At 45.3% G+C, this 23,935-nt stretch overlaps 1 protein-coding gene across 2 annotated transcripts in view; it reads right to left on the bottom strand.

Moving 5' to 3' along the window:
- PKP4 (plakophilin 4) overlaps positions 1-12,763 on the bottom strand; it is an 88,951-nt gene extending 76,188 nt beyond the window's left edge. For both annotated transcript variants that reach the window (XM_084289664.1, XM_084289665.1), the window contains exon 1: positions 12,631-12,763. The gene's annotated coding sequence lies outside the window, so the exon portion shown is untranslated. The remainder of the gene's footprint in view (positions 1-12,630) is intronic.
- Between the last annotated feature and the right edge of the window lie 11,172 nt (positions 12,764-23,935).

Genomic DNA, 23,935 nt, shown 5'->3' with positions numbered 1-23,935 from the left:
ATACATACCAGTAAACAGGGAGATACTTCAGAAGCAATGTAATTTCCCTATTTCTTAACTTATTGGCCAGAAACCTAAGAGGAAAGCTGCTGTAGAACATCATACTTTATTTACAAGAAATACCATACGTTTCGCAGATTTGTACAACAGTGTCTTCATGAAAGTGAAAAATTTTACTTACTGGGGCAGCAGTATGACCTTCAGGTTTCCCACTGAACTCTGACAAACTGATGACCTAACTTGAGTGATGGCCTATTTGCAAAATATGGAAGACTTGGGTCCGTGCCAAGTATAAAATGAAAAAAAAAAAAACCACATAAAAGTTTTGCTTAATAAGCTACTGACTCAGTGTCTCCACAAAAGACATTTTCGTTGTGTTTCCAATTTATTAGGTATAAATTCGGTCCAGCAGCAAATTTTAAGACACACTAGCCAAAGAAAAATTCCAAAGATAGGAATAGTCTTGTTATCAGCTTTCAACTTCACAGAGAAGTCATCTCTCTGGAGACTTATCTGTAACTGGTCATACAAATGCATTCCTTTAATTGTGAAAGGGCAAACCTTACAGCATAACCATCAATGCATTTCAGTCAATCTCCAACAGCAGAGAAGAAAAAGCTGCTTGTGGCCTGTAGCCACTCTAAAACTTTGGGGTGGAAGCTATATCAGAAACAAATACTCCTGGAAACTTTGGTAAGATCCAGCTTTTCTAGACTGACTTATGCATGAATAACCATCATAATGGTGGAGTGCAGGTATTCATTTCATAGATATGGTAACTAAAGAGCAGCTAAACCTACAAAGATTACTTACTCAACAAAGGTGAGACTAAAAGGTGTAAGAAAAAAATCAGTTTCAGAAACAGCCATGGACCAAGTTGTTAACGACTGATTTAACATGAAAGGATAATTGAAGCAGGCAAACCTGTAACTGAAGTTACTCGACTTGAGAAGAGCAAAACTTGTTAAATAAAAAACAACACAGTTTCCAGCTGAGCTGAGGAGAGCTGTCTGATGCTAGTAAAACAGACTTTTTCAGCATCTGTCCACACTAGTGGAAGGGATGACATTCACACAAGCATCTGATGCACACATAAGGCAACAAAGAATTTGCTATCTGGGGTGTATAACTATTTTAAAACAGGTAAAAGTGAAAAAAGTAGAGCACTCTAAGAGGAGAGAAGAAACCTGCAAGTCCATGAAGTTTGAGAATTGTTTTACAAGTCAAATAATAACATAATGATGTGAAAGTTACAGACAAATAGGTGAAAGACTTGCTAAAGCAACACAGAAATTCCATCAGTAACAAAAACATGTCTGTCCAGAAAACATGCCCAGGTGATATACCCTAGCGGGTACTGTTATGATCTTGACAGTGGACTCTTAAAATAGAATCACAGAATACCCTGAGTTGGACGTGACCCACAAGGATCATTGAGTCCAACTCCTGGCTCCACACAGGGCCACCCAAAAATCAAACCCTGCACCTGAAGCATTGTCCAAATGCTTCTTGAACCTCCGACAGGCTTGGGGCCATGACCTGGGAGCCTCTCCCAGTGCCTGACCACCTCTGGGTGCAGAACCTTTCCCTAACCCCCAGCCTGACCCTCCCCTGTCCCAGCTCCATGCCGTCCCCTCGGGTCCTGTCGCTGTCCCCAGAGAGCAGAGCTCAGCGCCTGCCCCTCCGCTCCCCTGTGAGGGGGCTGCAGGCCGCCATGAGGCCTCCCCTGGTGAGGGAGCTGCAGGCCGCCATGAGGCCTCCCCCAGGCTCCTCCAGGCTATCCCATTAGTATGCCTGATTTAATTTTTCTTGTGGCAAAAAGATACCTTGGTATACAAATAAAATAACTACCACTATAAAGGAAGTCAAACTACTTGAATCACACCAGCTAAACTAGCAGAAAGCAGCCAGCTCATCTGGGCTGTGTTTACAATCAGTGCAGTTCAGGTTCATTTTCTGCTGGAAAATGTTAAGGTCAAAGCATGGTGATTTGCTAGCTTTCATTCCGCGGCAAGTGGTAGGGCCATTTCAATTAGGGAGCTTGAATAAAATACAAGCAAATAGCTTCACACAGTAGCTGAACTTAACTACCAGCATTATGCCTATGCTTAGCATCCATCCATAGCATTAAAACAACGCCATGTACATCCGGACATCCACAGGATTTTCAGACCCACATGCTGAGGTTCCACACACAGGCTGAGCATTTTCGCTGACCCTTCTGGAGACAGTGATGCACTCATGCCATTCATACACCATCCAGATAGATGGACCAAGGCGTGGATCAGCTGCTGGTAGCTTACAGGGTCCTGCTGGCAAGCTACAACAGCCAGAAACAAACACCAAACCTTCATATTCGGCAGCATCCAGGCCTGTCACAATATTAGCTAAATAGTTTGAAGCTAACCTGCCTAACTTGGCACCTGGCCCCAGGCCTCACAAGAGATTAAAAAAAAATCTGCAAAGTTATTAGTAACACAGACAATCCAGCTTTCTTCCACTTACGACTTTCAGTTGACTTACAAACAGTGCACTAATACTCCAGGTTTAAAGGTGCAAGTTGACATTTGAAAACAATTAACTAGTTCAAGCCACTGTGTCTCTCTCCACTAGTCTTATGGAGAGACTTCACATTTTAGTTTCACCTGGGATAAAATGGGGATCTCATTCTGTCTGCTCTGTGCACAGTCAAGGTGGCTGAGGCCATAGCAGTTCTAAGCAACCCAAAACACGTAGCACACGAGAAAACCACACAGCTGTAGCTTTGTCACGATAAAGGATAACTTACTTGGGGAGACACTGAATGCCCCCTACCACAGTAAATTTGCACATGTAAATCACTGTTCTATTTGAAGATAAAATAAAAATCTACGCATAAATCCTACACTGTGGAATGTCTGACACCCACATGTTCCTTGATCTAGATGAAGAAGTGATCTTGGCGTTGGCCAGGTGAGACGCACAGTCACTGGATCTCCTAATACACACTGCTAGATAAAACAGGCAACACAGAAATAAAGTCAGCCATTAGTGCCACATCATTCAGTGCTACGAGGTCCACTTCCAGTATACCAGACAAGATGAATTATATTGAGCACTAGCTCTGCTTGCAAGGAAAGGAAGAGCAGAAAGTTAACGTACACTTAAAACCAAAAAGAGGCAGTTTGTACACAAAGTTGTAACTCTTACAAATTCAACACATTACATCATGAGATACCATCACATTGAACTGCTTCACATCACAGAAAAACAAAAACAAAAAAAAACCCACAGCACTAGGCAGGGAGTCTGAACTCCGAAGCATGCTACCCTGTCCATCAGCAAGGTCCTTTGAAAGGCAAACTTAGCCACCAGTGCTACTGCAAATGCACCTGCTTATAAGGGATTATTCAATTCATTAAAAATAAGAAAGCATCATATTTCAAACTGTGGCATACCCTCAGATATAAGCATTGCTCCAGCTTGGATTGTCTTGTTTCAAACAGAGCCTGAAAAAGTCCAAAAATCAAAGGCATGCAGAAACCCCAGCTACCTACAATAACATAAGGAAAGTGATATTGCATCAGGCTAGAGGTTCATCTAGCACGATAATCCTGACTGAAAATGGCCTGCAGCAGAAAACAGAACCAGAGAAGTAGCAGTTCTGTGTCCCCAGGTTTCTCTCCAGCCACCACCAATTATAAGATTCAGCTTAATTATGTGAGCTTAATGGTAAAGCAGATAAAAAGTTCTGACTTGCAGTGACTTTTTAAAAGCTGAGTTAAAGGAAGCAAAATATTCTGAAGGAACACAGACTATTAGCTGTTTCTGAGCTTTTTTTTTTTTTCCATATTCTAAAGAATCTTCTTTTTAAAACCTTTAAACACACAGGTGCCAGATTCTTGCAACAAAACATGCTGAAGAACAGCAGTTATTCATCTGTTGTCTGTGACCAAAACTTGACTCTGAAACACAGGCCAAGCAAAGCTCAAGTGTTTTGAATTTCAATAGACTATACTAATCCATACGGATCTTCACCTGCTGCCTTATTTTCAGGAATTGAGAAGCCTGTTGACAAGTGGCAATATAAAAAGATAGTGCATTAATGGGAGTGTTAATGAAATAAAAGCTGTAAAAATTAGAAAATTTAAGAAGATTATTTACTACCTCTTTGCTCTCCTTCTGTTCCAGGCTGTATAAATTGCCAGAGCAGAGGCTTCAGAGCTGGTAATTGATTGTTAATGATTGTTAGTAGAGTGACATCACAGGTATCACAGTTAGCATTTATTCTTACTGGGGGAAAAAGCACATGCTACACTTTAATTTAGACTCATTAAGGCTGGAAAAGCCCTCCAAGCTCATCTGGTCCAACCATCCCTTTACCACCAATGTCACCCACTAAGCCATGTCCACCCTTTCCTTAAACACCCCCAGGGATGGTGATGCCACCACCTCACTGGGCAAGTTCTAGTATTAACAGCCATTTAGCTGCCAAGATAAAAATCTCTAGCCTGGATACAATTCTGTGCAACAAGCAAATCATTTTGGTCAGCTACAGGCCATTTTCAAGTGAGGAGGAAGAACCTGCGAAGAAGCTGAGCTCCTGGGCAAGGAGGCACAGAGCAGACATGAGGTTCACAAAGCAGCGTATCACTCCTCCCTTCCTCCAGCACGCTTAAGGCTGCCCACCTAAAGAACTGGAACGGAGACTGACACGTCAAGGATTTTGAAAGAAAAGCCTAAACAGGCAGGAGGCTGTTTGCTACCCAGACAACAATATGCTTTCAGCAAAATGCCTGCTTATTTCAGTGAACCTGGAGGGAAAAGCTTGTTTAGGATCATATAGAACCAATTATTAGCTCAAAGAAATGCAAGAAATACTGAAGAAATTACCCACCTAGCGTTAGTAGTTCTTGATTTGATAAGAAAATTCTGTACAAGTAAAAGAAAGTGTTCAGCTGCTGGATCCTAAGATGAAGCATTTCTGAACTGCTATTGTGATGACAAAATGCAGCTGAAAGAGCTGCTGTCATAAGTTTTCATATAGTGACATTTTTTCCTAGAACGCGATCAATCTCAGCATATGCAAACTGCCATTCACAAGGAACAGATAACTTTTATTCCTCTACAGGCACAGCGTCTGCATGGCAAGATACTTTGTTATCACAACACAACCGTAACATAAGCTGGAGAACAAGCAATACATAAAGACGTTATTCAGTAAATACTGGGGGGGGACACAACGCTGAGATGCTGAAGACTTGCAGGCATTCGTAAAAGCAACCAAAGCAGCAATCTAACAACAGCCTTCCACCCGACTACTGCAGAAATGCTGCTGTTGGTGGCAATATTTATCTGTACTGATGTATTCTGATATTAAAGCTGCGTGTAAGTTAACCTGTCTACCAACCTGATCTTTTTCCATCAGCCATTTTAATTTGTGAAGTACTAAGTAACCAACAAACGAGCTCTAATTCAGATGATCTTATTGGAACTGTTAAAATTTGAACATGTTAAGATAACATTATACCGAAGCTATACATAAAATCTTACAGTCAATTTTTTTGTAACAAAAACTATGTGGAGTATTAGCAGAGTAAAGTAGTTTGCTGCTGTAATTTGATGTTTGTGTTACTTTGAGATAAAGGGAAGACACAGGAAAAGTCTGGAAAAATGGCACTTTGGTCATCTTTCCTATCTAAAAACAGTTTTTAAAAATATTACATCTTCCTTCTCTATTTCAAATTTCTGTCCCTCCAATATATATTAATAAATATTTACATTATAGGATATATCAGTGTGCTTGTAATACAAGATAATAATATAGCATAATTAACTATATCATTAAAACAGCTCAAATTTAAGTCAAGGATTTCTAAACCTCGTGAATTCTGCCTTTCCTAAAAGCAAGCAAGTTGCAATTTAATACATTTTGTTTTACACCTATTACAATAAAGCAGAAATAAAAAGTCTAGTCATGAATAGCAACAAATAAATTAAGTTTAATAAAAAGTGTTAACCTCCTCCGTTGCACAACTATGTTTTCAGACATCATCAGTGCAGGAGCAACTGACTGAGGGACAGCATTTTTCCTGCTCCATCCTAAGCACACTGGAGGGGCCAAAAATAAAACTCAGGAGCTCATCAGACAAATCGAAGTGCTGCACTCAGTCTGCCGTGCTAATTCAAGATACGTTAAGGTACTGGATACTTACTGGATTACTTTTACATGGTGCATTTTGTGTGCTCCTTAAAAATAACTGGTGTGTTCCAGAACCACATGAAAAAACTCTTAGTACCAGAAGCCTGATTACGCCCGCCTGATCCAAAAGGCACCCCACAGCAGGCAGTGTTCTCTACCAGAACTCTGGAACCTGCTGTAAAATTTCACGTCTTTGAACCACAGTCAGTCCCCGTGGCACTCTTACTGTTCTGCAGAGAATTCTAAACAACGACTTCTTGTTTTTAAAGTACCTTCTGGAAAATAATTTATTTAATTACAGTGAAACCTCGCAAGTCTCAAGGTATGCTGTTGCTTGATTTATATTAAGAAACAACAGCAAAACTCATGGAAACTTTGTTTCTTTACTAGGTAGTCAAAGTAGCATGAAAGAAATGGACACCTCTCAGGTCTGAGCGCCAGCCTGAAATTTCTGGGTTTGAGGTTTCTCATCTAGTTTGAAGTATGAAGATGCTCCCACAGACAAGTGGATGTATCACACCAACCATCTCATGCGTCATTATTTTCTGTTTCAGCTAAAATGTATCAATGATTATTTTCATGACATTAGCCATCAAGGCAAAGCTTGCTACAAAGGATATACAGCAGAAACGGATGGAAGCAAATTCTGCTAGTGTACCTTACATTAAGGTTGTATCAAACAAGACAGACCAACAGCCAAGCGTTACTACTGGAACACAAGCACCCTGGATGAAGGCATTATTACAAAAAGACATGTTCTTGGTATCTTCTCCTCCACTTATGACGTTTATCTAACTTTGTCTTTTGGTTTGTAAACCCTGTGGAGCATGGAGTTCCCTCCAGTAAGAGGGTATCAGTTTGGATCAGTTTGCACTATGACAGTACGAGCACAGTTTCCTTTTACAACATGCTATCATATTGAAACTGTTATTTCTTAATTAAAAACAAAATTGTCAGACTTCAAAAAAAAAAACAACAAAGAAAACTATTAAATCATTAAGATCTGCCTCCATATTTATCTTTACACTTGAATACAAGATTTGACTAGGCAACTGCAAAAAGACGATCAGTGAACAGCACCACGTGTATGTAATGTTTGTACACAGAGCTTGTTCAACAGTGCTCAAAAATCACCTGGCATTACGTACAGCATCTTGCTCTTCGTTTTATGAACGATATGAAATACTTTCATTTTTAAGCATGCCACAATGACACGAAAGTCATTTACCTCAACTTATTTAAGAGACTGGTGATTTTTTTTTAAGTGAAGTTACTAAAAGTCTGCCATTACAAAGTTAGAGAGTTAATTCTAGGGGAGCATATTGTGCTGAATTTCAGCATCCTAGGTAGCGTATACCAGCACAAGTAGATCCAGGAAGAATTATCTGGGAATTTATGTCCTGCACTCGCGCTGTAAGAGCCGCTGAAAGTTTCTGAAGGAGAGATGGAAGAAAGCGGGGTGCCCGCCTGCTGACCCAGCCGTGCACGCACTGCGTCTCCACACACGAGCAGGCGCTGGTATGCTCTGCTCCACAGGAACAGGCGAAGGGAAATGATCATTAAACGTTTTCACCAATCAGGTTTACCTTCGTGACACACAAATACATGACTGTTTGATTCCCGTTACACAATAACAAAACATACTGCCAATACAAGATGACGTTGACCATGTTTTCGGAATTGAGAAGATTTCCTTTAGGAATGCTAAGGAAGCACTCTGCTGCAACCTATTTTTTTTGGCAGGAAGAGGACAAATCATCAACAAACTGGAAAGTCTCCTGCTCCCATTACATTTCTAGCAGAGATGGCACAAGCAAATCACATAAACAAGTTCAGATGTGGATTAGATAATTTCTATTTGAATGCATGTAACGCAAATGCTTTTGAGTACATTTATACATATACTTTAAAAAGTATAGAAGTAAAAAAACTTTACATATACTTTAAAAAGTATAGCATAGATGGCAGCCTATGGCTTTCCAGGACACTCGTGTGCCATAATGAAGTTTGGTTAAGATTGTATAGAGAGAAAAGCTTTTTTTGCGCTCAGAAGCAAACAGAAATGCAGATTTTTTCCAGCAGCTCCCTGCCCGTGTCTTTACGGCTGATCATCACCCGAGAGAACAGCAATGTCTGGCACCACACAGTGCAGCTCCTCCCTTTCCTTGCTTGTTTCCCCAGATCTCTGCTACTTCTTACTTGCCCTACCTGGCACTGAAGTTGTTCCTACCTTCCTGCCTTCAACCCCTTCATTGCCCTCCGGGACACTCTCCCCCTTGCTCCTACTGCCTCTGGAGATGGCTCCAGCTAAGCTCTGGACACTTCTGGACCCGACGGATGCTCTGCTGAGCCACCCAAGGCAATTTGTCCTGCTGCCAGCTGACACGAGTGCTCTCGGGACACACAAATCCCACCAGAGCTTTCCCACTCCGAGCTGTGATGCATCTCCCTCTTAAGGGAGGGGGGACCTGGTGCTCTGAACTCCTATTTACAAATCCAACAAGCAGTAAAGGCTGGCCAATTATACAACCTACACAGTATCTATGAAGCTTTTGCTTTGCAGATCCAATAGCTACAGGGCAAATTTTGTTCACTGCCCATAATTACTACCCCATGGTTGCATAAACAGTAAATACATTAAAAATCCCCCCATTGAGCTGTGATGCAGAGAACAAGTTTCAGCTTGTACATCTTCAAAGGATTTACAACAGATTTCTTTCTTCCTTTAATAATGAATTAATCACAACCCTGATCAGAACGTTAGATTAGCTGTAATTTGGATGTAGGGTTCACGCAAAAAACCCAACCACGCTACCTCCCAGTTACGACACTTAGAGAGCACGTCTTTTACAAGCACAGGGCCCCACTAACTGGGGGAAGGAGAAAAGATTTAGTTTTAATTATTCCATAAAGAACAGATCAATCATTCTCAAAAAGTAATAACTCGTAGTTTTATTCTTTGCACTAAAGTAGCATTACACCGATTTAAAAAGCCAATCTACAGAAAGTTGGCTGCTCCTCACTTTCTAGTGCTATGCAAGCTTAAAAAAATGGGGAGGAGGGAGGAAGATCCATGAGAGATGACTGTGGAGACATTCTGGAGAAAAACAGCAATTCCTTTCCCTTCTGTAACTATAATACTTTGAAATTTGAGTTGATAGGAAAGAGTATTTTGCTCTTCTGTTTGGAGGAAAGAAAGCAATAACAGGGAGAAAACACACGTATATCAGAAGTGCGCCCAATTTAAAACCAACAAACTGCTAAAAAGCCACCCTGTTCAAAAGTACTGAAGCGGTAAGAACAGATTTTTCCCTCACATTCTAACTTCTCCCAAAGCAGCATTGTCTTCATTTGCCTGTAAGAAGGGGGTGCAATGAAAAGGACCGCAAAGTTAAGGACAGCCACGGGCTCCCCGCAGCCCGCTTTACCCAAAGCGCCTGTATTTACCGCTCCCCGAAGGAGGGCAAGGCAAAGGCAGGCGGCGAACTGGCTGAACTGGTTCGCTACAGTCCTGCCTCCCAGGAGGAGGCACAGACGGGGCTCTCCAGGAAGCCAGGGCTGACTCAGGCGGCCGATCCCGCGGGGATGACAAGCCCGAGCCGCACGTCACCTGCCTGAACCCATGGCACATGCCCGAGGAGCGTCCTCCTGCGCTTCGGCGGCTTGGAAAGCTACCAAAATGCTGTGAGATGCCACAGAAAGAACTTTCACCTCCTGCCTCCCCTTGTAACGATCGTTCTGGGGCCTTCATTATTACAGAAAAAACATCAATCGACTGTGAAACCAAAGCGGTCCTTCCTTCTTCCTGCAACGCGCCTCTTGCCTTCCTTGGAGGGAAGGCGAGCGAGTGCTAAGGCCAAGGACAGAAAGGGGCAGTGAGCAGGAAGGAGCAAAGGTCTGGAAACTGAAGCCAGCTACAGAGATTTTAACTGACAAGAAGCTGCTATTTTCTTCTGTGCAGGCAAAAGCTCTGGGAAGGTCACCAGAGGCAGTTCTTGGCTGTCCTCAGCCACCTCCTCCCTCCCTCTGCAAACTCTGCGTGAACAAGAGTAAGCGGGTATTCTGCTGGGATCAAGGGGACACCACCAGTTACCCAGCGAGCTACGCTGTACATCAGGCCTCAGGACAGGCAGCCAGGAGCCAGGAGAGCTACCCGAGCCCAGAGAGCCGCTGGTGGCTGCGCTGTGCTCAGTTGCGGTCACAGAGCTGCTCCATCTCTGCCGCTACCTGGACTGCTTGCTGTCAGCAGTACTCAGGATCAGGTCAGGAACAGCAGCAAGCAATACCTGCAAGCCATGCCTGCAAAACCTCCGGTTCCAAATCTGGCTTCCTATTCCCATATAAGCGAAGCTGTGCTAGCTCAATCCCCCTCCAGGTAGTAAACCTTAAATTGGGTCAGAGAGCTTCTGGAGGGTCAGCGCATATCAAAGTCATAATGAGTTGATGCCTCATTTTCACCAGAGGAAAAATACCAACCCAGAAACAAGACCAAAAATTTGTGAAACTTCCAGAAGTTTGAGCCACACCAGCAGGAGTTACTTGCGGAGATGTGTGTGCGCTTTTTATACAAGGCACCAGAACAATTTCTCTGCAGTAACTCTTACAAGCTGCTTCCCATCCAGCGCCAGCAAACGAAGCTACTGTTCCCACGTTTCTGCACGTCCACAGCACGTGGACACAACGACGGGCAGCCCTCGAGGAATGGAAGCGAACGCACGGCCAGGCAAAGCAGGGTCCCACCTCACAACAGCCGCCTTGGCGCAGTGCTCGCAGGGACTGCTCCGGGCAGCTGCTCCACAAGTAGCTACAGCAGCGCAGCTTCGCATACAGAGAAATCGTAACGTAGCCACTGGCTGGATTACAAGCACTAAGACAGCAAGCGAGAGACGAGAGAAACACAAAATACGGCTAACTGCAGGTTCACAAGTAATTTTTTCCAAACAAGAATCAATGGCTGTGCTTGATTTTTAGGGGACTCCTCTACACCACAATACAACAGCCACATTTTGGTAATAAACCCAATCTTTGTCATTTATGCTTACAACAACTCTGTGCTGCTCATTGAGATCTTTGAGCCAGTCAGTGCTTTCTTGCAGCCAATAATGAAAGAAAAAAATAATCAGAGAAACGCTTGCAGACATTGCTCATTTCAGCACAGTTTCAAAGATCAAACCCAACCCAAGATTTGGACAGTCCTCCCAGAGCACCATCCTTTGGAATTGCTTTAGCCTTCCACCTGCTATACGTGTATGTTAATAATCTACACGAAGCGAAGCAGAATTACATCGAGTTCTTATTTATGTTTCCTGTTCTGTTAGTATGCAGAGTGTTCCTGCCACTGAGGTTTCCTCCACAATACATGCGGATCTCCTCTCCCAAATACCTGACACAGCTTACTAATTACAGTTACCATTATTTTTGCAAAGCGCATGCTAGCGCTCATTACCAGAGATAACTTAAAGGGTATTCTACATGATATTTTGCTAGCAAATGAAGCTGCTCGGAACGGAGTAATTTATCACTACGCTTTCCTTGTTTACATCGTGTGACCGAATTCATCCACTCATCGTAAAAGGGCCCCGCATCAGTGTCGTTAAAGAAAAAGGAGCCCCCAAGAAGCGCGTTGTGCCGTAACACAGCCAGACCCTAAGAAGAACGCGGATCGGAGTATCGCGAGTTGGAGCGGACCCACGAGGATCCCGGGAAGCATCAAGGTCGAACCACGGCGGATTTCACCCACTCGTGGGGGATCGCTGCCTGACACACCTCGCTCCGGCCGCGTTTTATTGCGGATCCGCTGCCGCTGCTGGCACCCATCCCGGCCGCCTGACGAGGCGGGAGCCGACGGGAAGGCAGCGCTTCCACCGCACGGGGCCGGCGGCTGCTCCGCCTCAGCTCCAGCACCGACAGCGGCGCCCCGCAGGCCGCGGGCACGGCCGGGAAGCGGCCGCGCTGCCCCCGCTCGGGGCCGGCCGCGCACCGGAGCTGCCCGTGGCGCTCCCCGCCCCCGCCTCCCGGTGCCGCCGCCTCACGGGGACAGCGCCGCCACCCCCGGTGCCTGAGGCGTCACCTCGGGGCCCGGACACACCTCGCCCTGCCGACGGCCGCCTCCCGGGGCGCTGCCTCACACCGAGCGCCAGGCAGGACACCGAGCCGCGGGGGGCAAAGGTCCGCGAGGAGCCCAGCCCCGGCGCGGGAGGCCCGGCGGATGCGGCCCTCCGGGGCGGACGAGGGCTGCGCATCCAAACCGGGCCGGGGGGCGCCCGGAGGCGGGGGGGGGGGGGGGGGGGAGGCGGAACCCGGGACCGCGGCGGCCGCCGCGGTCCCGGGTTCCGCCTCCCCCCCCCCCCCCCCCCCCGCCTCCGGGCGCCCCCCGGCCCGGTGCGCGCTCACCTGCCCCGCGCTGCCCTCCCCCCACCCCCGCGGCCTCCCGCCGGTTCCCCGCTCACCGCGCCGAGGCAGGAGGGGGCGTCGGGCGCGGGCGGCCCCGCGCGGCGCTGCCGGGCCCTACCCCGGGGTGCCCATGGCGGCGGCGGAGCGGCGGGGCCGTGCTGCTGCTGGTGGCGCCGGCGTCGCCGCCGCCGCCCGCTCCGCCTGGCCTCGCCCCGCCCCCCGGGCCGCGTCACGCCGCGCCCATTGGCCCCGCGCGGCGCACGGCGGCGCCCCATTGGCTGCCGCCGCGCCGTGAGCCCGCCAGTGGCGGCGGGAGCGGCGGTTGCCGTGGTTACCGATGCCGTGAGGCGGGCGCGGGAGCGAGGGGCGGGCCGGGCCGGGCCGGGCCGGGCCGGGCGCTGCCGGCGGGGGCTCGCGGAGGCCGGGGCCGCTCCGTGCGGGGCGGGCGCGCAGCCCCGCGGGCTCGTGCCGGTAAGTGCCCGCGGCCCCCGCCGCAAGATGGCCTCCGCCGTGCCCGCGGGGAGGGGGCGGCCGGCGGGAGAGGCTGCGGGTGGGCGGGGGGCGCCGCTGAGGGCCGGGAGCGGGGCGGCGGGGTCCGGCCGGGCACCGGGGGCGGCCCCCGAGGGTTGCCGGGGCCGGAGCCCCCAGGGCCGCCGGTGCCCTGTAACGGCCGGGGCCGGGTGGGCGAAGCGCCGCGTGTGGGTGGCGGGGCCACCTGGGGGTCTCGCACGAAGCATCAGCAACCGCGGCAGCGGGCCCGGGCCGGGTTCGCGGCTGCCCCTCCGTAAAACGGCCCCGTGCCCGCTGCGGGGGGGCCGCTCGCGTTCCGTGCCGGACGGGGCCGCGGGGGGAGGCCGGGCCGGGAATGTCCCCTGGGCTCCTCTGAGGGGAGAGCTGCCGGCCCTGGGCACCCCCGGTGTGCCCGGCCCCCTGCAGCGCCGCTCGTCGTCTGTGCGGGCTCCTGCCGCAGGCACTGCCACGGTACGGCCGTGTGCCGAGCGGGAACACGGCGTGAGAACAGAGGTCCTGCTGCCGGAAAGGTGTCATTATGCTAGTTACGTTAAATGGATATAAAATGTTACCAAGCCACAATAGTCGCCTCCTTCTAGGAATGGGGGGTCCCAAGGAACGATAGGCAAAATGTAGTAAAACGAAGAATAACAAGGGGGAAATAAGGCAAGCGCTGAGAGGAAGGGCCGAAGGAGAGAGGTGGGCAGGAGAACGGGAAACACAAAATGAGGTCGGAAGAGATGGACCTAGAATAAAGGGGGGAGGAAGCACAGAACCTGAGAGAGCAATGACTTGCGTTAGTCGCAAGGCTGCCTGCACCAGAGGTGTGCTGGATCCATTAAATCATCTTCCAATCGGTCTAAACTGGTTTTAGCCCATAATTTGGATGTTGCTACGTTGGCCTAGCTTCTGCACATAACGGCTTTTAGAAAACAAAGAAGCTTACTGGCCTCCCCTGGCAAACCGAGCCGTTTCTGAGCATTATTGTGAGTACAGAAGGCACAGTCCACTGGCAGGCTATGAAAGGTGGCGCGATGCCATCTCTTGGCCTTTCAGCTCCTGGGTGGCTCCAGGTGGACAGCTGCAACCATCGGCGCTGTTCGGAACAGGCCGTTCCACGCGCCCCGCGTCCCCGCAGAGCCAGCGCACTGCGAGTCCTCCCCGAGGCTGAGAGCCTGCGGCTGGGGCAAGATGGGGGGCAGCAAGAAATACTGGTAAGAATGAGAAAGTCATCTTGAGCCAGTTTGTTTTGGCACAACAGAAGTATGGAGAATTAAAAAATAATATCTTGAGGTCTTGTCAGATTTGCAAATACATTAAATGACTACCGGTGAAGAACAGCAATCTCATTCTAACTGGTATTAGTCATACAGTCATAGCTTTTCTTATTTGTTCTGGCACTCAGAGCAGCCAGTACATTATCTAACTTGACTGCTGTGTATCACAAGTCATCAATTCCCACCCATTTATTGCTGTCCCAAGCCCGGTAGGGACAGAATGTGTTGTGGAAAGGCACCCTGTTTCATCTTGCCAACACAAAGAGCTGCATAGCGTACTGATTCTTCTGATTTCTTATTCCATTAGCTAATAGTAGGCCTTGTCAAATACTTGCTTAAACTCTTATATCAATTTTGGTATCAACAACAAACAAGTACTGTTTCTCTTTATTCATCTTCTTCAGGATGTGACTTGAAAGTAAGATATCTTTTTCTTTTCATTCTTAGCATCATCTGGAAGACACTGATTCCATTATGTTTGCAAATCTTATAAAGAGTCTAATGGCATCTTTTCCTTCTGAATCTTCCTTTTTTTTTTTTTTTTTTTTCCTGAGCCTTAAATCTGATCTCTTAAAAGGATTGTACTTGTTTTCCAGCTTTTTAGACATGCTGCTTAGTTAACGGGTATTTGCTGGTTATTTTGCTGCTTATGTGCTCCTTCAGTCTTCCAAGTCGTGAATATGTTTTTCTGCTTCATTTAATCTATCCCGAGCTTAATCCAACTTGGAGGTTTTTTTTTTTTTTTTTATTTTGCAGATGTTCAGTCCTTGCAGAAGCACTGTTGTGACAATCTTTAATTTTAGTGATTGTTTCACTGTTTGCAAGATTGCCTAGGTTTTCTCATTTGATGTAACCACACAGGAACTGTGTCTGTGGTTAAAAAGTGGGAACTGTTGACACAGAAGGCTTGCTCCTTAGAAATGTAGGATTATAAACATAATATCGCTCACAAAAACAGTGTTGTCTTTGTATTTTTTTTTTCTGGAACCTGTTTATCTGTAATCTCTTACAGATGCTGAAATTACAAAGGTTTGGAAGAAAATAACTGGAGGAGAGAGTAATGCTCATGGCAGGCTAACTGAACAAATGAGCAGCTGTTTAGCATTCACAAGGGAAATCATTTAGATGTGTGGGTTTTTCCCCCCCATCATTAAAACCTACAATTTGATTTCAAAAGTTACTGCGAGCCATTGTGTTGATGTCACAGCAACTCAGTCAATCATGATACAATTGACTTCGGGTAATTTGTAAACTGTAATTTCATTTGGTTTAAAAAGCAGTAAATGTTCCCATGCTTTTTTTGTTACCGAAATGGGGCAGCTAATAGAAGAAGTATTTCTGAAGAAGTAGTAGAGTGACATTCTGCTGTATCAGTGCGAATTTTTACAAAAATACCATTTCAGATGGTGGCATATAAAATTATTGCTCTATCAGTAAAGATTTCACCCTTCCTGTTTAAAAATAATTTTTTAAAAATGGGGAAAACTGGATGCTACTGGTTTATTTATTTGAATTTCTGGCTTTTTTTTTTTTTCCCCCCTCTTTCATGGCTTTGCAGAATCTAGAATCAAATGTTCGTACCTGATGCTCAGCATGAGCACCAAGCTGCTCAGTGCACAGCCCTGTCAGTCTGGCTGCAGCAGAAAGGGACAGTGCTGGCCTGTCACGATGCCTCTCCAGCTTTCCTTGCGCCAGCAGACAAGACTGTGCAACTATGCAGTGAGCTAGCACAAAAAATTGATCCAGTTTTCCCAGAAACGTCCCCACAACATAGATTTTTTTTTTCAATTTCCTGATCCAGCTCGCTGCTCTTGCCTTTAATGCCCACACTGCACTATCTGCACACAGCCATATGCAGAGGGACCGGGGACCTGCCCGTTGGCAGTGATGCAGGATGTTCTGCCCTGGGCATCTCCTTCAGCAAAAGTGAGCTGTGAGGAACACCAGCGTGCTGGGCCACAGTATGAACACAGTTGTGGAGTTGATTCAGGTTTAGGAAACGTAACTTTTCCTTGGCAAGACAAAAGACTCCTGTATGAATATACTGACCGGCTCGCAGCCCAGCCGTGGGTGGTTCTGATGGCACTGCGGGGAGCAGCGCGCAGCAGTGGGCAGCGGGGAAGTGCCCGGTGAAAGGATGTGCTCATGTAAGCTTTGCTGCTGGAGCTGGGGGACCGGGCTTCATCACACGTGCACTGGGAACTCAGGGCTGCTCGTGACGGAGCAGCAGCTCAGCCGCAGCCAACAGAAGATGCGGCTGGGGGGGCGAGGAGAAGCTGGGAGGTGTCTGGTAAAGGAAATGATTAGGAGCCTCAGTTCTCTGCATTTTCATGTCCCAAGCTTGTCAGTAATTTCTGTGGAAACTAGCAACCTATTAAAAAAAAAAAAAAAAAAAAAAAAAAGGAAAAACAAAAAACCAACTCCGGAGAGCTGAGTTCCCAATGTCTGCCCAAGGACAGGTAAAGGCCTGCGAAGATACTTTGCAGTTCATGCTGACTGCAGTGATTCTCAAGCTGGTCAAGATAGAATGAGGCTGTATTTGTGGCCTGGAAAAAATGTTGAGAAATTTACCAAACTGTAATCTGCTTTGTCAATCCAGGGATGTAGAATTTCAAGCAGATGTAGAGATCCTCACGAATAAAGGGGTAGCAAAATATACATACACAAAAAGATTTATTTTTGTTTATGGACTCTACTTTTCCCAGGGTTGTAGATAAGAACCTTTCTGAAAAACATGTTTGTTTGTTTGTTTGTTTGTGTGATATCTGACAACATTATGCATTAATATAAAGCGAGGGTGCACCAAGTGCTTCCCTGCACATAACTCTGCAAATTTGGCATAGCAGAAATGGCAGAAGCCGCACAATGCGTTTCCGATCTTTCCAACAAAATATCCTGCAGTGGCTTCTAAATCACATGGATTATCTGTCCCCCTGTCTTGCTGTCTCTTAGGCTGCAGACAAATCTACTTCTCTGGCCTGAGCTATCCTAGTGTCAGGCAAAGATCTGCTAGGCTAGGTAAAGGTAAGGAGATGCCGTCTGGTGCCAGCGCTAACTTGTAAGGTCCTGTGTCTTCTCCCTCCTCCCCACAATGACTCTTAGCCCTGTTTGTGTCCTCACCTTCGGCTTGGCTTGTGAAGCAGACTGTTAAACATGGAGAGGGCTGCTGCTGAACTGCGTGTGAGTATGGCCATAAATGTGTGAATCATCACAGCTGAGAGAGCTGTGGTTTCTGTTAGCGTACGACAAGAAAAAGTATCTCTGCCTAAGGAGGAGTGGGACTTAATCAAACACCATATGTTCCTGCTGTACCCTTACTCGCTGTTTGAACTAAGCCAGTTGGCTTCTACCTGAAGTCATTTAAGAAATGTTTACAGAGATTGGTCTGCAGCAGAGCTGTGGGGAGGAAGACTCCAGCAGTGGGTCAGTGAACTTTTCCATATTTCTTTTTTCTTAAGTTAAAAATAGCAGTAACAAAGCTAGCATGAAAATGGAGTAGGTGGAAATTCTTAAACTTTAAATACTCCACAAAAGGCAAGAGCAAAGACAGGAGCATGTGGCAAAAGGTGAGGACAGCTTAAAATCACCTGTTTTGTTCTGTAAAACAAAGAATTGGACTCCTGTTTCCTTCCCGACAATCTGGGCTTTAGGTAATTAATGAAAGTAAAACCATCATGACTCTGAAAATGGTGTCTTTCCAACTGTTCCTGTTGCAGCACTGGAGACAAAATCACATCGGTTGTTTATCTGATGATCAGTGGGGCTGTGGATTAATCACAGTACTCCAGATACTTTGGACAGAATTTTTAAATCCAGTCTTCAGTAATTTTTTTCCTGAGTGAATTGATAATTTCTACATACTTGGTGCTACTTCAGCTGTCTCCTGCTGAACTTCTGCTATTAGTTGGTACTGATTTATTTTAATATCTGATGTCTTACTAAATGTGATGGTACTTACAGGAGACGCTGTTCTGCTACATTTGGTGTATGCTAGCTCTCGTAATTGTGTAGTATCAAGAGCATGTAATATTGATCCACATTTTACAAAACCCTTATTTTGGTGTGTTTAAGTTACACATGCAGCTATGTGCTCTTCTGGATCCAAACTAGAATGACTGTTCTCTTGCAGAGCAGTCTTTAAGAAAAAATCTATGTGCATGGGAAGAAGAATGGCACCAAGACTTTTATATGCAAATGAACAGATTTTTCTTTTCTTGCATGATTTGGAATGACCTGTATGGATAACATGACTCTGTTTTGAAATATCTTTCAAATGGTGGAAATTGAAAACTTGAATGTTTTGATACAGGTTCAATTTGAAGTGCTGTGCCTCGCCCAGCTCTGGCAGCCAACTGTTGGAGTGTGTCTTGCTAAATTACCAAGGCGATTATTTTTTATATATTTTTTTTTAATCACAAAGTTAAGTGTTCTAGTTGCATAAAAGGACAAAAGGTTTGTTTTCTTCGTTTTAGCACTTAGAAGGCAGGTTAAACTTTGGACAAGGAGCATCACTTTGTTAGTGCTCTTAGGGAAAGAAATCCTAAGCAGGAAGGTTACTTTTTCTTTGAAGTTCTCTGTGCTGTTTCACATCTTTGTTCATATGACTCAAATGTTTTCTGGCTAAAGACAAAAATAAGACTATATCGGTTCCATGTGGGTGGCTGAAATGCTTGTTTCCAAAACTGATGGGTCTTAAGAGATAATGAAACTGCAATATTTTGTTTCGCTAATTTCTGTCTCTTTATAGTGCCTCAAATACTGCTTTGACTTTATTTTTCATTAATAGAAAAAAGGTGTCAGGCAGTGCCAAGACACTGTGTGGTAGTGCTGGGAACGATGATGACAGTTTTCTATTGCAGTGTCTCTACTTCTGTTGTGCTAAATGAGTAATGCGGATTTACATGTTGCATGTGAAGAATGGCAGAGCTGTGGAGTGGTGAGCTGTTCGCATTGCAAACACCCTGCTTTGCAACGCGGGTACTGAATGAGCAGACGTGCCTTGTGAGTCAGGTCAGTTCTACTCTACCTGTACTGTGCCGTTGTGCCCCGAATAATGGAGAGCAGCGCAGGCTACTATTAGGGACAGATAAACTCGCATCTTCCAATAAATCTTTAAATGCATCAAAGCATAGGGTTTAATTTTTAACGCTTTTAAATAATCCACTTTCAATTAAGCTTTGAAATGGACAGGTGTGCTGTCTGCAGCTGGCTGACTTGGTGCACTTGGTCTGTACGTGTTAAACAACAAAACAACACTGCAAAATGCCACCTGGCGTGCTTGATTGCAAGCTGCCCGGCAGGCATACATGACTTCATTTCCTACCCTTCCTATGTCCCTTGTCAACTTTTAAAAATTTGACTTCCTCTTACAGGATTGTTGTTGTCTCCTTCCCTCCCCCCTGGTCCCATGAAGTGTTCCTTAAGTTTATTTTATCTTGGATTTATTACTTAAAATAGTCCAAGAAATAAAAGGGAAATAGTGTGGATATTCAAAAAGCTGGCCAGCTAAGTTTTGTTGTTTTTTTTTTTTTTGTCTTACAGTGTCACAGAGCATTCCAACAGGCTGCTTGCTTTAAATGTTGGTCAAATTGATCTTTCTTTTCTGCGCTGTTTTACTTAATGAGGAGGCAATGAGATTGTATCGTAGGCAAGTGTTAGAACTGCAGGTTCCCAGAAAAGACGCGCTCCTCTCTGTCAGTTTCATACAGATCCACAATTCTTTCCTTAGGGAATGAGGATTTGAATGATAGTCAAACTCTGGGACTTCTCTAGCGGCTGTTTTGACGCTGAATGATAAGAGCATTATCCTGTGTGCTTTTTTCCTGGGGAAGTGATCAACTGCTGCAAAATCGTTAAGATTAAAACGTTGTGAATGGGTGCCGTTTTCAGGTAGGTAGCTCAACTAGCAGAAGAGAATGGGTCTGATTTAAGGATAAAGATGGTTATTTTTGGTTTTTACTCCATCCTGTACAATAAGAGTGATTCTCTGCCTCTTTTCCCTAACACTAATTGGGATCAGAGAGTTCAAATGCCTGCATGCTACCATTCCTCACCTTTGAATGGAAACATGCAGAAGCCAAGCAATGTGGGCGTGTTTTTTCTGGATTTTAAGAGACCACCAGGCATTTGAAAGAGAGAGCACTGAAATCAAGGGACTTGTGTTTGTTTTTTTCCTGAATTTGTAAGGAAACATCTGTCCTAGCCCATAACTGCAGTTCCCATCGACTCCCGAAGTTTTAAATGAAGTCAGCGTTTTGCTTCTGGGTCTTATTTTTAACTGTGTATGCTGACTGGGAATGGACTTGAAATACTAACACCTGTTGTTGCGAAGTGAAGCAGCCTTCATTCACACAAAATGTGTACCTATTAAAATGTTACTGATTACGCCGTTAAATTGTGTTTTGTGTCAAGTTGATACAGCTTCCTCTTATTGGCTGTTACGGTTAATAACATGACTGATTGAAAACCTGCTTAAAATGTTTTGTTCTAAGTAGCATGTGCAGATCAGGAAATGCCAGCCCCACGATAATTTTGCTTTTCTGTTGATTAGCAGTACATTAGCTGATAAGAAAAATTGACATTCACGGTCTGAACCTGCAAAGACTTCTGTGTGTAAATGGCATGTTGAATTGAGGTGGTGAAATCTCAGTTTCTTTAAAGTTAGTGGTTAAATTCTCTGGGAGTATTCACGCTTGTGGAGTTGGGACCTTAGCTGCGTATGAATCATCACGAATAGCAGCATGTGCAGGCTTTGCTTGCTCCAGAAGTGCTGACTAACATTTGTGGAGTTTAATTTCTATTTAAATGAAAGAGAGCAGGATCTTAATGCTTGCTATTCCCATGTTTAAAAATATGCTTAAGTCATGTACTTTAGGTACAAGCGAGTATTTGCATTACGATAAGAATGTGCTTAAGTGCTCAGTTGAATTGGAGGCATAATCCCTCTCTTAGAGGACATATTCATATTCTCTTAGAGAGTTCTGTATTGTAGTGAAATACTAAATTATCAACCAGAACAGAAACGGAGCATTGGTAAACCCTGTGCTTCATACTGTTACTAAAAGGTTTAGTCATGGCTGGTTGTAGACATGGCTGATTTAGCAGGCTTGGGGAACAGTTTTCTGTGTACCGATGGCTTCTTTTCAATGTCTCTTTCATCTTTTGTACTTTTTGTTTCTAAGATGCATCAAGGCTTCCAGCCTAGAGGCTGTATTGAAGTTAGAACAAAGCCTGGAAGCAGGGCATCTGAATTCAAGCTTAGATGAACTTTTATAGCATTGAAGAGGTTTTTAGATGTATATGCATTAAAACAGAAATAAATGTAACTTGCACTGCTTTTATCATTTTCCTTGGTATATTTTCTAGTCACTGAAGATTAAATACAGGTTTAAACAGATCCTACCCTTTTGGAAATAATTTTAATATATTCATTTGCAGTGTTTTAGTGGTCATAACATTGAATTTGTGATATCAGAAAGTAATTCCTGCTGAAAGTCTGAGATCAAATACAACGGTATGACATCATTACAGAAGAGAGGAACGGATAGGTTGCAAGCGAATGAGCTCTTATTTAATCAAACAGTAAAATTACAGAAAAATCATCAGCATTATGATTTTTTTGGTTGGTTGTTGTGTTGTTTGCTTTTTTTTTTTTTTTTTTTTTTTGCATAACTTCTCTTCCCTCAGACATACTGTCCTTGTTTCTAACCAAAGGAATGGAAGCCAATGCGAGTATGTGAAGTTTTGTTAAACAGAAACATCTCAGTAGAGAGAAGAGATGTTGGCAATCGGTCTAAGGGATAAATAAAAGCAGAGGGGTAGCTGTGCTGCTGCTAGGGTTACTGGTGTCCATGGTTAGTTTTCAAACAGGACGTAGTTCCTTTTGTTAGGAGAAGCTTGTCATCCGTGAGACGCTTTGAGAACATAATCTGAGCTGGCTGGTGCTCGTGGCTCCTGACCAGCCCTTTCACTCGCACCTCCACAGGGCACCAGCTCCACATCCACTTAGGGCACCTCTCTGCTGTGCAGGTGGCAGAGCACTGGCACGGCTGCCCAGGGGCACGTGTAATCTCCCTTCTTGGAGATCCCCACAAGCCTCCTGGGTGTGCTCCCAAGCGCCCTGCTCTGGGTGCCCCTGCTTGTGCCAGGCTGGGCCGGGTGTGCCCAGGGGTCCCTGCCGACCTCAGCCGTCGGGGATCCAGGCAGTGCTCGGGCACCTCAGCTGCTCTGCTTTTAGCCCATCCTTGCGTGATCTCAAAAACAAATCTGCACTTGAACTTCATTGCCTCTAAGGTACTTGGAGACAAGCTTGCCCTTGACTGTAGGCTTTGGAGCACGCTGCAGATGACAGCCCAAGGAGAGGAAGGCGTTGGCTTGTGCCAACTGCTAGCTTGGGGTCGAGCTCGCACCCCTCTGGGGCAGGAGCGCGGCACCCTGGGCTGGCCAGCGCCGCGGGCTGCAGTGATGTGGTTGCTAAATAGAGCCGCACAGCCACCCGGGCATCTTCCCGGCAGGACACTGTTAGGTGACACGTGCTTGCTGTGAAAGCATTCGCCATTTGTAGGTACCCCTCAGGATGGGTTTGCTAGCGCAGCGTGCTCTGCATGTTTGGTCAAAGCCTATGGGCACTGTGAACAAAGTCAGTGCCTCCTAGAGCTGCTGCCCCGGGGCACTGCTGCAGTTCTGCTTCTGTTTCATCACTGACCGAGGGCGGAGCTGAGAAAGGCAACCCAGATGGACTGTTTATTTATTTATTTATTTGAAATTGGAGTTACTGGATGAAGTGTTTTCCATTAAATACTCACAATATATCTCATTTCAGTTTAGGGTGTTTGGTGTGAGCAGTAGGCAGCGCTCCAAAATATTCAGAGAAAACATTAAGGAGTAATGTGTATGGATATGTGGGAGTCCTTATGGCTCAGCGCTTAGGAGACTCTAGAAAAGCCATTAGAAACCTAAGTTTCCTTCCTCCTTTCTGCCTCTTTATCCCTCACCACTGGGATGCAATGTTTAAAGCAAGGGAAGCTTCTTTTCTTGTTTGTGAATGGTACCCAAATTTCCTTGTAGCTCTATTCTGAACAACAGCTAATTTTAAATGGCAAGGTGTCAACCTTTTTGAATCTTTTCTTAATTTTTCTGGTCACAGATAGTTAAAAGATTAACCAAGTTCCTGGATAGTGTTCTTGATCCAAGCTGCGTTTGATGGGTGTTAATAAACCGTTTGCTGAAAAAGCCCACAGAAACAAACCTATTCCCAAAATGAAAATGCTCCCTGACTATTAAAGCAAGAAAGCTTGCTGCCAAGTGGAGTTACTCATGTTCAAAGGAGTACAAATTATTGAGTTAAATACTTTAGAAAAGAAGCGTGTGAATTAGTTATTCTGTCGTAATCTGTGAAGGGGAAAATATTTTTAAGGCACTGAATTCGTACTGAAATCGTGACTTTTACTCTTTAAGTTCTCTAGATTGCCTCTTTTTCATATACCTGTTTTTCAGACAAAATATAAGGAATACTTTACTCATTAGCTCTAACTCATTATCTCTGTTAAGCAGCTGCTAACCTAAAATTAATCAC

This window comes from Netta rufina (assembly GCF_964035555.1).
Source record: "Netta rufina genome assembly, chromosome: 6".
Classification (NCBI taxonomy): domain Eukaryota; kingdom Metazoa; phylum Chordata; class Aves; order Anseriformes; family Anatidae; genus Netta; species Netta rufina.
The sequence above is the reverse complement of the archived record's forward strand: the minus strand, read 5'-3'. Positions and strand labels throughout refer to the sequence as shown.